General features: G+C 49.3%; 1 protein-coding gene across 2 annotated transcripts in view; it reads left to right on the forward strand.

Annotated features, from left to right (window-relative positions):
* Nucleotides 1-7584: 7584 nt before the first annotated feature.
* FBXO17 (F-box protein 17) overlaps nt 7585-13672 on the forward strand; it is a 28373-nt gene continuing 22285 nt past the window's right edge. Inside the window, exon 1 of one of the 2 annotated variants that reach the window (XM_039244419.1) lies at nt 7585-7847. The gene's annotated coding sequence lies outside the window, so the exon portion shown is untranslated. The remainder of the gene's footprint in view (nt 7848-13672) is intronic. The other variant, XM_039244407.1, reaches the window with a different exon arrangement.

A 13672-nucleotide genomic window follows, 5' to 3' on the forward strand; every position in this document is an offset into this window, starting at 1 on the left:
TGTTTTTATATTATTTTTGCTTCCCTTCCCCTATGTTCATCTGTTGTATCTTAAATTCCAATATGAGTGAAATCATAGGATATTTGTTTTTCTTTGGCTAATTTCACTTAGCATAATATCCTCTAGATCCATGTGCATAGTTGAAATGGCAAGATTTCATTCTTTCTGATGGCCGAGTAATACTCATTGTATACATACATCACATCTTCTTGATCCATTCATCCGTCAATGGACATTTGGGCTCTTTCCATACTTTAGCTATTGCCGATAGCACTGCTGTAAACGTTGGGGTGTGTGTGCCCCTTTGAAACAGCACACCTGTATCCCCTGGATAGATATCTAGTAGTGCGATTCCTGGGGCGTAGGGTAGTTCTATTTTTAATTTTGGGGGGAGCCTCTGTACTGTTTTCCAGGGCGGCTGCACCAGTTTGCATTCCCACCAGCAGCGCAAAGGGTTCCTCTCTCTCCTCATCCTCACCAACATCTGCTGTTGCCGCAGTTGTTAATGTTAGTTGAAACTTCTTTTCTCTTCTAAGGGCTTGTGAGGAAGTAGGGCCTGGCTCGGGTCTAAGAGCTTTGAAGGGATTGTCCCAGGAGTCGCCATCATAAATTGCCACAGGGCCAGGCCTATGTTGTGACAGGTGACGGGCCCAGGCATACAGAGGCTTGGGCGGGCCCATGACTGCGAAAGACAGTCTACCCACTAGAGCAATTGGGCGAGACTCCTCTGAGAGTGTGGGCCGGGGCTGCCGGGACTTTCCATTGCCAAGAGATGCTGGAAAATTAGACTTTTAGGCGATATGCCCCCTGTGGGTTTTCAGTGTTTGCAACCAATACAAATAAATACACTATTTGTATTTATTTTTTATTTTTTTAATGTTTACTTGTTTTTGAGAGAGAGATAGAGTGCGAGCAGGGGAGGGGCAGAGAGAGAGGAAGACACAGAATCAGAAGCAGACTCCAGACTCTGAGCTGTCAGCACAGAGCCTGACATGGGGCTCAAATTCATGACCACATTGTTCCTCCCATTCCCCCCCTCCCCCCCACTCCTCTCTGCTCCCCTCCCCATTCTTATCACTGATCTTGAATCACGTGCCATCCTGAAAGCTCTTCCACCTGCACCCCCTTGGTGGCTCTGAGGCAGTAACCTTGCCTCTTCTCCTTGAGTGAATACAGTCAAACTCCCAGAAGAAAGAAGAACACAAGTCGGAACAGCAGTAACAAAGAAAGAGATGTAAACCCACGGCATCAGCACATTCGTGACATGTGTCAGCACAAGAAATTGGTTTTGTAATCGTTATAAGGTCATGCAACTGCTTTGTTGGTTGAGGTCTTCACAGCATTTGCAAGCATCTCCTATTGGATCGGCGAACAGCTTAAGCGACTGCGTTTGGAAGGGGTGTTTAAGTGGTTAGGGAAATCTGGATGAAAGGAATAACTGTTGAATGATTTTTTTTTCCCCAAAAGCAAAGATTAGTTAGTATTCCTGTCTGGACACAAATCCTGTGGATGTTAGAGAATCTAAAAGCAAAGGAATGACCAAATGGGGAAGGGACAGAAAAAGAGGGAGACACAGAATCCAAAGCAGGCTCCAGGCTGAGTGGTCAGTACAGAGCCCGACGTGGGGCTCGAACTCATGAACCATGAGATCATGACCTGAGCTAAAGGCAGAGGCTTAACCAATTGAGCCACCCAGGTGCCCCATAAGTGTCCAACTTTTGATCTTAGCTCAGGTCTTGATCCCAGGGTCATGTGTTTAAGCCCTGTGCTGGGTGTGAAAAGCCCTGTGCTGGGTGTGAACTCTACTTTAAAAAAAAAAAAAAAAAAAAGAGTGTAGGAAAATGGTAATGCTCACGGGCATTACTGGTGAGGAATGGGTCATTCTGCAGCAGCTAACAGTATTTTATGCAAGTATCACTTTTTGTTGAGATGCAATTCACATAACAAAAAAATTAATCATTTAAAAGCATATGACTCAGGGTTCCAGGGTGGCTCGGTCAGTTGAGCATCAGACTCTTGATTCCAGCTTGGGTCACGATCCCAGGGGTGTGGGATCAAGCCCTGCATCCTGCTCTGCGCTGAGCATGGAGCCTGCTTAAGACTCTCCCTCTCTCCCTCTGCCCCTCTATCCTACCCTCTCACTCCCTCTAAAAAAAAAAAGAAAGAAAAGAAAAGAATAAAAGGGTTTGACCTCCTGGTTTCTAGTACACTGACAACGGTGTGTAATTACCAACACCAATTCCAGAACATTAGATCACCTCATGCTCACCAATCCCCCAGCCCCTGGCAGCCGCTAATCTACTTCCTGTTTCTGTGAATTTGCCTCTTCTGGTCATTCCAGATAAAAAGAATCAATACAATATGTGGTCTTTCTCTCTCTCTCTCCCTCTCTCTCTCTCTTTTTTTAATACTTATTTAGTTTTGAGAGAGACAGACAGAGTGCAAGCAGGGGAGGAGCAGAGAGAGAGGGAGACACAGAATCTGAAGCAGGCTCCAGGCTCCGAGCTGTCAGCACAGAGCCCAATGCAGGGATCGAACTCTCAAACTGGGAGATCATGACCTGACTGAGCCACCCAGGTGCCCCTGGAAATGCTCTATTTCTTGACTTGGGTGGTGGTTACGCAGGGCTCGAACCCATGAACCATGAGATCATGACCTGAGCTGAAGTCAGACGGTTAACTGAGCCACCCAGGCGCCTGGATTGTGCCTTTAAAAATTATAGCCTTGGGGTTCTGAGTGGCTCATTTGGTTGAGGGTCTGATTTCAGCTGAAGTCATGATCTCAGAGCTCATATGAGTTCCAGCCCCACATCGGACTTTCTGCTGTCAGCACAGAGCCTGCTTCAGATTCTCTGTCTCCCTCTCTCTCTGTCCCTCCCCTGCTCTCTCTCTCTCTCTCACACACACACACTCTCTCTCTCTCTCTCTCCCTCTCTCTCAAAAATAAGCATTAAAAAATAAATAAATAAGGGCACCTGTGAGGCTTAGTCAGTTAAGCGTCTGACTTTGGCTCAGGTCATGATCTCGAGGTCAGTGAGTTTGAGACCCAAGCCCCATGCTGGGCCCTGTGCTGACAGCTCAGAGCCTGGAGCCTGCTTCGGATTCTGTGTCTCCTTCTCTCTGTCTCTGCCCCTCCCCCGCTCACACTGTCTCTGTCTGTCTGTCTCTCAGAAATAAATAAAACAAAATAAAAATGATAGCCAAGCACATACCTCTTGACCTGGCAGTTCTATTTCTAGAAATGTATACTGTTTCATATCGTAGCATTGATAGTAACACATTGAGTTTGGTAGCCCTGTTTGTCATAAAATATTGGAAACACCCTACATTTCCGTCAATAAGGGACTCAAGAAAAATATCAGGTACATCCACACAGTGGAGATCCATGTGGCTGTTACCAAAAACAACAAAAAAAAAGGAAGCCCTCTATATCGTGATGTTGAAAGATCACGAAACTGTGTGTCATGATAAATACAGAGTGTCAGAATCTGTGGTATGTTGTTGTCTGTTTACAGGGGGTGTGTTGTGAAACTCTTTGTATATGTATAGAAAATCTCCATGAGAGCCATGTCAAAATTCAGGAAAAAACCGGGGGTGGGAGTAGCAGAGGGCAGTGGCTGAAGAGAGATTAGCACTGGAAATCTCTTTAATACCTTTTAAAGTTTATACAATGCAAATAGATTCTCCTGATCAAAATAAATATAGCGAGAAGCTTAAAAACACTGGAGCTGAACGAAAGCCATCTGTACGTCTGATGTAACCCGGAGCTGCCCGTCTGTGACTTCTGCCTTGTCCGCTTCGACCCACACCCACAAGGGAGCTGACCACGCGGTGAGACCATGAAATGACCCCCTTGGGTCACTCAGCAATCAGAGGTGTCACCAGGGGATGCTTTATACACCCTCATTTGTATAAAGCGAATTAAAAAGGAAATCAACTGATGGCGGCAATGGGCTTGCACTTGAAAGCTGTACTCATTTCCCAGGCTGTCTCTGCAAGGAATCGCCAATAGCTTTCATGGCTTAAAACTACGGATTTTCTTCTTGTACATTTCTGGAGGTTACAAGTCCAACGTCACTTCCGCTGGGCTAAAGTCAAGGCACTGGCGGGGCTGGTCCTTTCCGGAGGCACTGAGTGGGGAGCCGCGTCCTTGCCTTTTCCAGCTCCTAGAGGCCACCTTCACTCCTGGGCTTTCCTCCGGGTCAACCTCCCAACTCAGGATCCTCAACTCATTCACATCTGCAAAAGCCCGTGTGCCCTGGAAGGTGACATTCCCAAGCTCCAAGGGTTAGGGCACAGATATGTCTTTAGGGGGTCGTTATTCGGCCCCACAGACACCATCCACACACGAGAGAGCCTGACACGCTTTTGGTAGACAGATCGGGTAGAGGCTTGGGGACATGAGTGGGGTGAGGAGGTCATTGCCTTCAGGAAGGGGCTGCAGGGAAGAGGGAGCCCAGCGCCACCGGGGTAGTAGGCGTCAGACAAGAGTGAGAAAACATAGCTAAGACAGGCTCAGATGACAGTCTGTCCATGCTTTCTGTACCCATCTTCCCGCCTTCCCCAGGGCCCAGGGAACCTAAACATTCACATGCAGGGAGAGCAGAACCCAAGGGCAGTTCCCGAAAGCGATCCAGCTCTCTGACAGCCTGAGGTGCCAACCAGGGGCGGTGCTTGGCTTCGGAAAAAAGCCGGTCCTATTCTGGTGCTGGTGGCGGGCGGGAGGGGTGACCACAAGTGGGGCTCCCGGCCTCCCCCCCCCCCCACGTGGGAGGCCAGCCTGCACCAAGGCCCACACACGGACACAAAGCCGCTATTCATGCTTCCACTCCGGGCGGAGGCCTGGAGCGAAACAGCCCCGCGTTTATAGCAGGGAAACACACCCCCGTCACCTGCAGAGACCCACAAGCCTTGTCCCTCATCTGAGACTGACAAGGAGCAAGCAAGGCTCACCAGACAGGACCCCAGTCAGGGTGCACGCTCTGTATTCGGGGGAATGTCTCGCTGGCCTCTTTTTTGGTTTGTCATGTTGACTTTTTGAAAAGGACTGGCCCGTTACCTGGTATATATCCCCTGTTTTCCGTGTCTGATTGTTTCCTTGTTACTAAATGCAGGGTTAAATTTTATTTCCCCCACAAGAATCCTGCATAGGTAATTTTGTATACTTTTTTTTTAAGTTTATTTATTTATTTTTGAGAGAGAGAGAGAGAACGCGCTCAAGCAGGGGAGGGGCAGAGAAAGAGAGAGGGAGAGAGAAAATCCCAAGCAATCTCTGAGCGGTCAGTGCAGAGCCTGATGGCCTGGAACCCACGAACCGTGAGATCATGAGCTGAGCCGAAATCAAGAGTGGGAAGCTTAACCGATTGAGCCCCCCAAAGCAACCCAATTTTGTGTGCTTCCTCTAGTGCCACATCAAGAGATACTTGGTGTTGGGGCGCCTGGGGGGCTCAGTTGGCTAAGCATCCGACTTCAGCTCAGGTCATGATCTTGCAGTTCGTGAATTTGGGCCTCATGTTGGGCTCCGTGCTGACAGCTCGGAGCCTGGAGCTCTGTCTCCCTCTCTCTCTGCTCCTCCCCCACTCATGCTCTGTCTCTCTCTCTCTCCCTCTCAAAACTAACAATTAAAAATTAAAAAACAAAAAGAGATACTTGATGTCATGCTGTCCTACTATTGAGGATTTGTTTGATCATTCAGTTAAGACCCCTCCCTCGACCTAGGTAAGTACAGTTTCCTCCTTTGTAATGAATAAGTCATCTGGCGGGTAATAATTCTGGACTGTTCTCCCACATTTTACCAATGCTTTTTAGCATCATCCTTTGATGATCCAATTGTTTTTATTGAGGACCCTCTTTTTTTTTCTAATTTATCTGTAATAAGCCACATTATTTGTTGAAATAAACTGTTCAGTGCCTGTGAACTTGCATAATCTATGCAGTCTGTACCTGGTTCATAGTTGGTGCTTAATAATGGTATCAATCTGGGGTGCCTGGGTGGCTCAGTCAGTTGGGCATCCAGCTCCTGCTCACGTCATGATCTCACAGTCGGTGGGTTCGAGCCCCACATAGCTGTGCTGACAGCTCAGAGCCTGGAGCCTGCTTCAGATCCTGTGTCTCCCTCTCTCTCTGGCCCTTCTATGCTCATGCTCTGTCTCTCTCTCTCTCTCAAAAATAAAAATAAACGTTAAAAGTTTTTTTAAAAAAGTTAAAAAAAGAATAAAATAAAAACATTTAAAAAATAATGGTATCGATTTCAAACATCAGGGCTACAATCTCTTAGGCACAAACAAACCTTCCTCAGAAATTAGGCCCTCAAATTCTTCAAGCAGGAAGACGTGACTACACTGAGATCAGGTTATTTATAACTTCTATTCCACTAAGTGTGTCTTCCTCTCTCCATACGTTGAAACAGAAATACCACGTGATGGAGAGAACCCTCCAGCCCGTGCTGGGAATTCCGCAGAACACTGGATATGGTAAAATCATTTAGATAAATAAATAAAAGTCTAGCCTCCAATCCTAAGCCTTTCAGGTAAGGGACTGTGTGCGGATCGGTACTAAAACTGCTTCAGTACAGTAGAATGCTTGGTAAGGCCGTTGGTAAACATTAAGAGGTCACATTCGTTGGGCGCTACACGCGCAGGATCCACGCCATCCTCACGATGGCGCTGTGATGCCTCGCTGAGGCTTCCAGCAGAGGGGCCTGAGGCACCCAACCTCCAGCCCTTGCCTGTTACCTGACCCCCAAACAAGTGACTTGCAACGCGTGCATAGACCACGTAACTCTGGGCCTCAGTTTCTCATCAGAGGCGTCCCTGCATATAAAGCATTTAGCACAGTGCTTGCCAGGAGCGAGCGCTGGGGCAACTGGGACTGGTCACGGTTTGCTAGCGGGAAGAAGGCCTGGGGTTCAGAAGTCTGGCTCTGGGTTGTCCCAGATCAGTCACCTGAGGTCCCTTGGTCCATCTAGGGCAATCAGAAGGAACATAACAGCCCAGGAGGTCAAGAGAGACATGGGTCGTGGCCCCCTGTCCTTACTGCTACTGAACCTCTGGATATTTCAGTCTTTTTAAGGGAGGGGGCAGGTTTCCCAAGGAGGGGCATGCGGGCTGTCGTGGCCGCAGAGCGAAGTACGTGTGGCCGGGAGGTCCCACTCAAGAACAAGCCTGGCTTCTGAGACCTTAAGCTGGGGACACAGTGTAAATATGAGAGAATCCCTGGGGATAGGAACCTGATCCAGTGTTTCAAAACCAGGCCCTGGGTCGGAGTCACAGCCAAGCCGTTTACAGCACTGGCCAGATGGCGGGAGAGACGTTTTGAATGGCGGAGGCGGCTGTAGGCAGGAGGCCGGAACGAGGAGGCAACACGATTTGGGGGGGGAGTGCAAGCAGCTGGAACCATTCCCACGGAGGAGGCTCTGGGGGAGGTGGACGTCGCCGGGAGGAGGTGGCTGGCGGGGGGGGGGGAACCGGGACCCAGTGTCAGATCGCAGGGCGCCTGGCGGCAGGGACGCGCGTGGGGGCGAGTGTAGGCCCTCCGAGGGGCGGACCCCGGGTCCCGGAGCGCGGGGGCTGCGTCCCCTCCCCACCCCGCCTGGCGGCAGCTGGGCCCTCCCCCGGCGGCTGCAGGCTCCCGGATCCCGCCCCTGCCTCGCTCGCAGCCGCCCGCCCGCGGATCTCCGAGCCGCCGGCCCCCCGCAGAGGCCCGACCGCCCAGACCGCGGGTCGCGGGGCTCCCTGGGCGGGGCCGATCCCAGGGAGCCCCCCCTGACTGCCTCCCAGAGCAGGGTGGGGAAAGGGATCGTGGCCCGCCGCCGCCTCCGAGCGGGCCTCCAGGTGAGCGCCGGGACAGGTAGGGACGCAGGTCGGGACCGGTGTGTCCCGTCCCCGCTCGCAACCGGGGCGCCCGGGGAAGGACTAACGCCCCACGCCCCGCCGGGAGGGGCGGGTCCCCCGGAGTCCCGTTCCCCAGCGCCCCTTCCCCCGCCCCCGCCCGCGTCCTAGGCTGTCCCAGCCAGCTGCCGCCCCTTTAAGTCCAGAGTCGCACGGACGCACGTTCGAAAGCCCCCCGGTCGTAAGAAAGGGCTTAAAACGCGTCCTCTGACGGCCACGCCTGCCACCCGGCCGCTCTTCGGCGGAGGCCACGGTGGAAGAAGCTGCCCTCCCCCCGGAACGTACCCGACCAACACGTGTACACAGCAGCCCGCGAGAGGCCCGACCACTTTTTACCAGTTCTGGTTTCTTCTGTTTCTTCTGGCTGGCGGCCCCTTCGCCAAATCGGTGAATCAGACGTCTCCGCGCACCGTTTCTTGATTTAGCAACTTGGGCATAGTTTGTTTTTAGCCGCGGCCGCTCCGCCCGATTTAAATCTTGTTCTTCTAAGTTAACTTTTGCAGTGTTCAGTAATATTTCTTAACGCTCCATATCTTGTTCTTTCAGTCTGGATCCTCCCATTTTAGAGAGCATCTGTTAACGAGCAATCTTGAAAGACTGCAATATTAGGGACCTACTTTTAAAATAAATACTTTTGGAAGTGGCCCAGCACCACCCAAGAACAAAAGACAAATAAGGCAGCCGACCTCGACCCCGCGGCCAGTAAAAATGATTTGTGATTAATCACGCATTCCTTGTAGTTTCCCTATAGGCTGCTTTCATAATGTCTTTTTTGTTATATGAAGTATTTATAGGATCTGTTTGACTCCCCATTTTGGGAGGCCTGGCTGAGCAATCTACTTTAATGTTGTTGTTTTTTTTTCTTTTAATTTTAGAGTAAGAGCAGGGGAGAGGGGCAGAGGGAGAGAGATGGACTCTTAAGCAAAGTTCAATCACCCAGGTGCTGCTGTTTTAATATATTTTTTAGCCTAGTTATTTTGAGAGAGAGAGAGAGAGAGCGAGCGCGTGCGCACACGTACAAGCGGGGGAGGGGCAGAGAGAGAGAGGGAGAGAGAGCCCCAAGCAGGCTCTGCGCTATCACGTAGAGCCCCAGGCACAGTTCAATCTCACCATGAGTGAAATCATGGCCTGAGCCAATACCAAGAGTCCAGTACTCAACCCACTGAGCCCCCCAGTCACCCCCTAATATTTTTTAAATAAAGTTTTTGTCGTTATTTAATTACTGATTTCTTCATCCAATCAAGTTATAGATGTGATTCACAAATCAAATAGAAATGGGTCTGCCATTTTATTTCCTATTATAAAAGCACTATCTTTAAGAAAACGGAAAGGGGGATGCAGTGTTTTATCGTTTTGGTTTTACTGAGGGGTAGTGTTTTACCTTTTATTTCTCAAATATTTTTTAAGTTTATTTATTTATTTTGAGAGACAGCATGCAGGGGAGGGGCAGAGAGGGGGAGCCCGATTTGGGGCTGAAACTCACAAACCATGAGATCATGACCTGAGCTGAAACCAAGAGTCAGGTATTAACCAACTGAGCCATCCAGGTGCCCCTTGGGGGGAGGGGAGCAGCTACAAAAGACTTTCTTGAGATACTGGGGGAAATTGCTCATGGACTGAATACTAGATAGTAGAATGGATTTCTCTGAAGAAATGGTGTTAAGTGGTAAGTGTAGCCCTTTGGTGCGTCCTTATTCTTTCCTAGAAGACGCATGTTGAAGTATTTAAGAATTCATCAAAAGAGAGAAAGCAAATATGGCAAAATATGGAACATTCCATAAGTTCCATATAATGAACCTTTGAGGATAAAATCTGGGGAAAGTAAAGTAAGACAAGGTTGAAACTAAGGAGATGGAGATGCATATACAGTGGCACCAACCCGGGGTCCTACACTCCCAGGTTCAAATCCCGGCTCTGCCCCTTGTGTGTCAGGTGACCTTGGGTACATGGCTCCCCTTCTCCAAGCCTCAGTTTCCCCAGCTGAAAAATGGCACCTCCCCCATGATGCCACTGGTGAGACTTGTGTGAGATTTTATAAAGCCCCTGCCGCGTGCCTAGAGCAGTTAGCGTGGGTTAATCATAGCTAGTAGTTTATGATGGCTTTTTCTTTTTTTAAATGTTTATTTTTGAGAGCGCGTGAGCGGGGGAGGGGCCGAGAAAGCGGGGACAGAGGATGCGAAGCAGGCTCTGCTGTGTTAGAGCAGAGCCAACTGCGAGGATCGAAGTCCCCAACCATGAGATCGTGACCCCAGCCAAAGTTGGACGCTTACCCGACTGAGCCACCCAGGCACCCCTTTTCCTTAACTACCACCGTGTGCTTGGCTAACATCATAAACGCAGTTGAGCCCTCCCTTCTACTCTTTTCTTCTAGGGAGAGATTTTGAACTTGGCGTTCTCTTTTTCCTTTTTAACATTCACCGAATAGCTTTGATCTTGCCATTGGCCAGTTCTTGCCCTGCTGTGATTGGTCTTTACTTCCTCGGCTCGGACCCCTTCGCCCCCATTCCTGCAGCTGGGTTTCAGGGGCTGCCCGATTCTGACCTGGAGGTGAGGTGCTGCCTCCAGCCCACCGCTGGGTTGGGTCACAAACATAGTAACTGGTCACGAGGGCAGCTAATACTTGTCCGGGGCCAGGCCTCGATCTCCCTTTATTTTCCCATAACCACAAAGAGTTGGGCGTCTGGGCGCCTGGGTGGCTCAGGTCATGATCTCACGGTTTGTGGGTTCAAGCCCCACATCGGGCTCTGTGCTGACAGCCAGCTCAGAGCCTGGAGCCTGTCTTTGGATTCTGTGACTCCCTCTCTCTCTGACCCAGCCCTGCTCATGCTGTCTCTATCTGTCTCTCAAAACAAATAAATAAATAAAACATTAAAAACAGAGTTGGGCGTCATTAGAAGTCTACAGTGGCAGGGCGCCTGGGTGGCTTAGTCGGTTAAGCGTCCGGCTTTCTCTTAGGTCATGATCTCGCGGTTCATGGGTTCGAGCCCCGCGTCGGGCTCTGTGCTGACTGCCACCTCAGAGCCTGGAGCCTATTTCAGAGTCTGTATCTCCCTCTCTCTCTGAACCTCTCCTGCTCACGCTGTCTCTCTCTTTCTCCTAGAAATAAAAAATAAAAAAAAAAGAAGTCCACAGCGGCTTATCTAAAACTTTGGGGCCCAACACGTTTGCGAAGGTAGACTTTTTGAACGTGGGGCAAGTCACGGGGACCCCATTCCAAATGTGATTCCGTCAGAGCCATGGCAGGGCTGGGGAGCACCGGTGTCACACACAGTGATACTTCTTGGGTGGAATGAGTGCTCGCACTCACTGGGATGATCAAATCTCCCATCAGTTTGACTCAGCTCCGCCACCAAACAGGTCTGGATTTGGGGACTGGGGAGAGGAGATGGTACCTGCACATGTCTCATTTCGTGGAGCGGAAGTTCTACTCAGAGAGGGAAGCCCGGTCCCCCCCAAGGTCGTGAACAAGAGTTGGGGGTGGGGTTGGCCCAGGAGAGGCTGACCGTATAGAACCTGCGACATTCACCTCCCCCCCCCCCGAGTGCCGCCTTCTCTGCGGACTGTCACCAGCAGTTCCCACAAGCAATGTCCCTTGCTCGCCTTGTCATGCCTCCTCGCCCAAAAATATCACTGCTGCCTCCTGGGAATGAGATGATGCACAGAAAGAATTTTCCAGAATGCCTTACCCAAAGAAAGCTGCTTGGCAAATGTGAATTATAATTTGTGCTAAGATGCAGTAAGACGGTTTCCTTCCTGGGTTCAGTTACATCAGTGGTGTTTACTGATAGCATTAATATTTTTAAAATTGTGGATTATCACGTCCATGCGGAAAAGCATATAAAACAGAGGTACAGTTTAACAAATAATTGTAAAATATGTAACCAGGGCCCAGGTCAGCAGCAACAACCTTGTCAGCCCCCAGAAGCTTCCCTCCGGGCGCCTGGTTAATAGCCCTCTCCCTCCCCACAGGGGAAGCCAGTACCCTGACTTTATGATACCTCTGTACCTAGTTTTCTCTTCTTTAAATGGTTTCAGTACCTACGTGTGGGTCTATTAATGACACTTTATTAGTCTAGCCTGTCTGTGAACTTTCAAAGAGTAGCAGCACCGTTGGTGAGAGGATAGAATTTATCATCCAGGTGGGAAATTTTGGCAGTAGTAGAGGTCTCGGATTACCCGAATTACCCTCGGGACCATATGCGTTGTGCACCAGGGCTGCTCCTCGCAATTCAAGATGTCCAGTTGTCCCAGGATTCAACGCTCTAGGTGCCTTCCTGTGTCTGGCGCCTTTCACCCCAAATTAAGCTTTTGTGGTACATCCATGCTGTTGTGGCTGTGGTTGGTTGTTAACTCCTTTCTATTGCTATGTAGTGTGCCATTCTATGACTACACAGAATTTACTTTTTTTTTTTTTTTAATGTTTTTATTTATTTCTAAGAGAGAGAGAGAGACAGCGTGAGCAGGGGAGGGTCAGAGAGAGAGGGAGTCACAGACTCTGAAACAGGCTCCAGGCTCTGGGCTGGCAGCACAGAGCCCGACGCGGGGCTCGAACCCACGAACCGCGAGATCAGGACCTAAGCGAAAGTCGGATGCTTAACCGACTAAGCCACCCAGGCGCCCCTACACAGAATTTACTTTTAAAAAATGTTTTTCAATGTTTTATTTATTTTTGAGAGAGAGACAGAGGGAGAGCAGAGGAGGGGCAGCGAGAGAGGGAGACACAGAATCAGAAGCAGGCTCCAGGCTCTGAGCTGTCAGCACAGAGCCCGATGCAGAGCTTGAACCCACGAACCATGAGATCATGACCTGAGCCGAAGTCGGAAGCTCAACCCACTGAGCCACCCAGGCACCCCACCCTTCCACCAGTTTTTAATAATTGTACTTTTTAGGGGCACCTGGGTGGTTCAGTGGGTTGAGCATCCGACTCTAGTGATTTTGGCTCAGGTGAGTTCGAGCCCTGCGTCAGGCTCTGTGCTGACAGCGTGTAGCCTGCTTGGGATTCTCTCTCCCTCTCTGCCCCTCCCTTGTTCTCTCTTGTGCTCTCTAAACAAACAAACAAATAAATGAATAATATTTTAAAATTTTTTAATAAAAAAAATAATTGTACTTTTAAAAGATTATTCCCTATTGTCCTTTGTAACTTTAGATTTTATGCTCCACTTCTTTTTCTTATTCTGGAAACTTTTGAGCCCCGTGACGTGAAGTAGGTGAGCCCCGCATCTTGGTTTCACCTCCTCCCCCGTCAGTTTCCCATCCTTTGTTACTTGTACATTTATTTTCACAGTGTCAAGGTTGATAACATCTACAGTCTGTTCTGTTCCCATATTTAAGTCTTAGATGCTTTCACTGTAGTTTCCAGGGTTTTTCTGACAGCTTCAGTGAGGTGTAATTTACATACCATAAAAGTCAGCCCTTTAAAGTGTACAATTCAGTGACTTTTTAGTGAATGTACGGAGTCATGCAGCGATCACCAGTTTTAGAGCATCTCTGTCACCTCCAAAATATCCCCTGTACCTATTTGTGGTCACTTCCCTGTTCCCCAGCCCAGCCCCAGGCAACAACTCAGCTTTCTGTAACTTTAGATACATCATTTTGGGACATTTCAGATAAATATCTCATACAGTATGTGTTTTTATGTGTGTGTATCTGGCTTTTTGCACTTAGCATTCTGTTTTGGGGTTCATTCATATCATAGGGTGTACCCTGCACTTCATTCTTCTTATTGCTAAACAGTGCACCACTGTATGGATGGACCACATTTTATTTAACCCCTTCACGAGTTGA

Source organism: Hyaena hyaena, unplaced genomic scaffold (assembly GCF_003009895.1).
Source record: "Hyaena hyaena isolate Hyena2069 unplaced genomic scaffold, ASM300989v1 scaffold_9, whole genome shotgun sequence".
In the NCBI taxonomy this organism is placed as follows: Eukaryota; Metazoa; Chordata; class Mammalia; order Carnivora; family Hyaenidae; genus Hyaena; species Hyaena hyaena.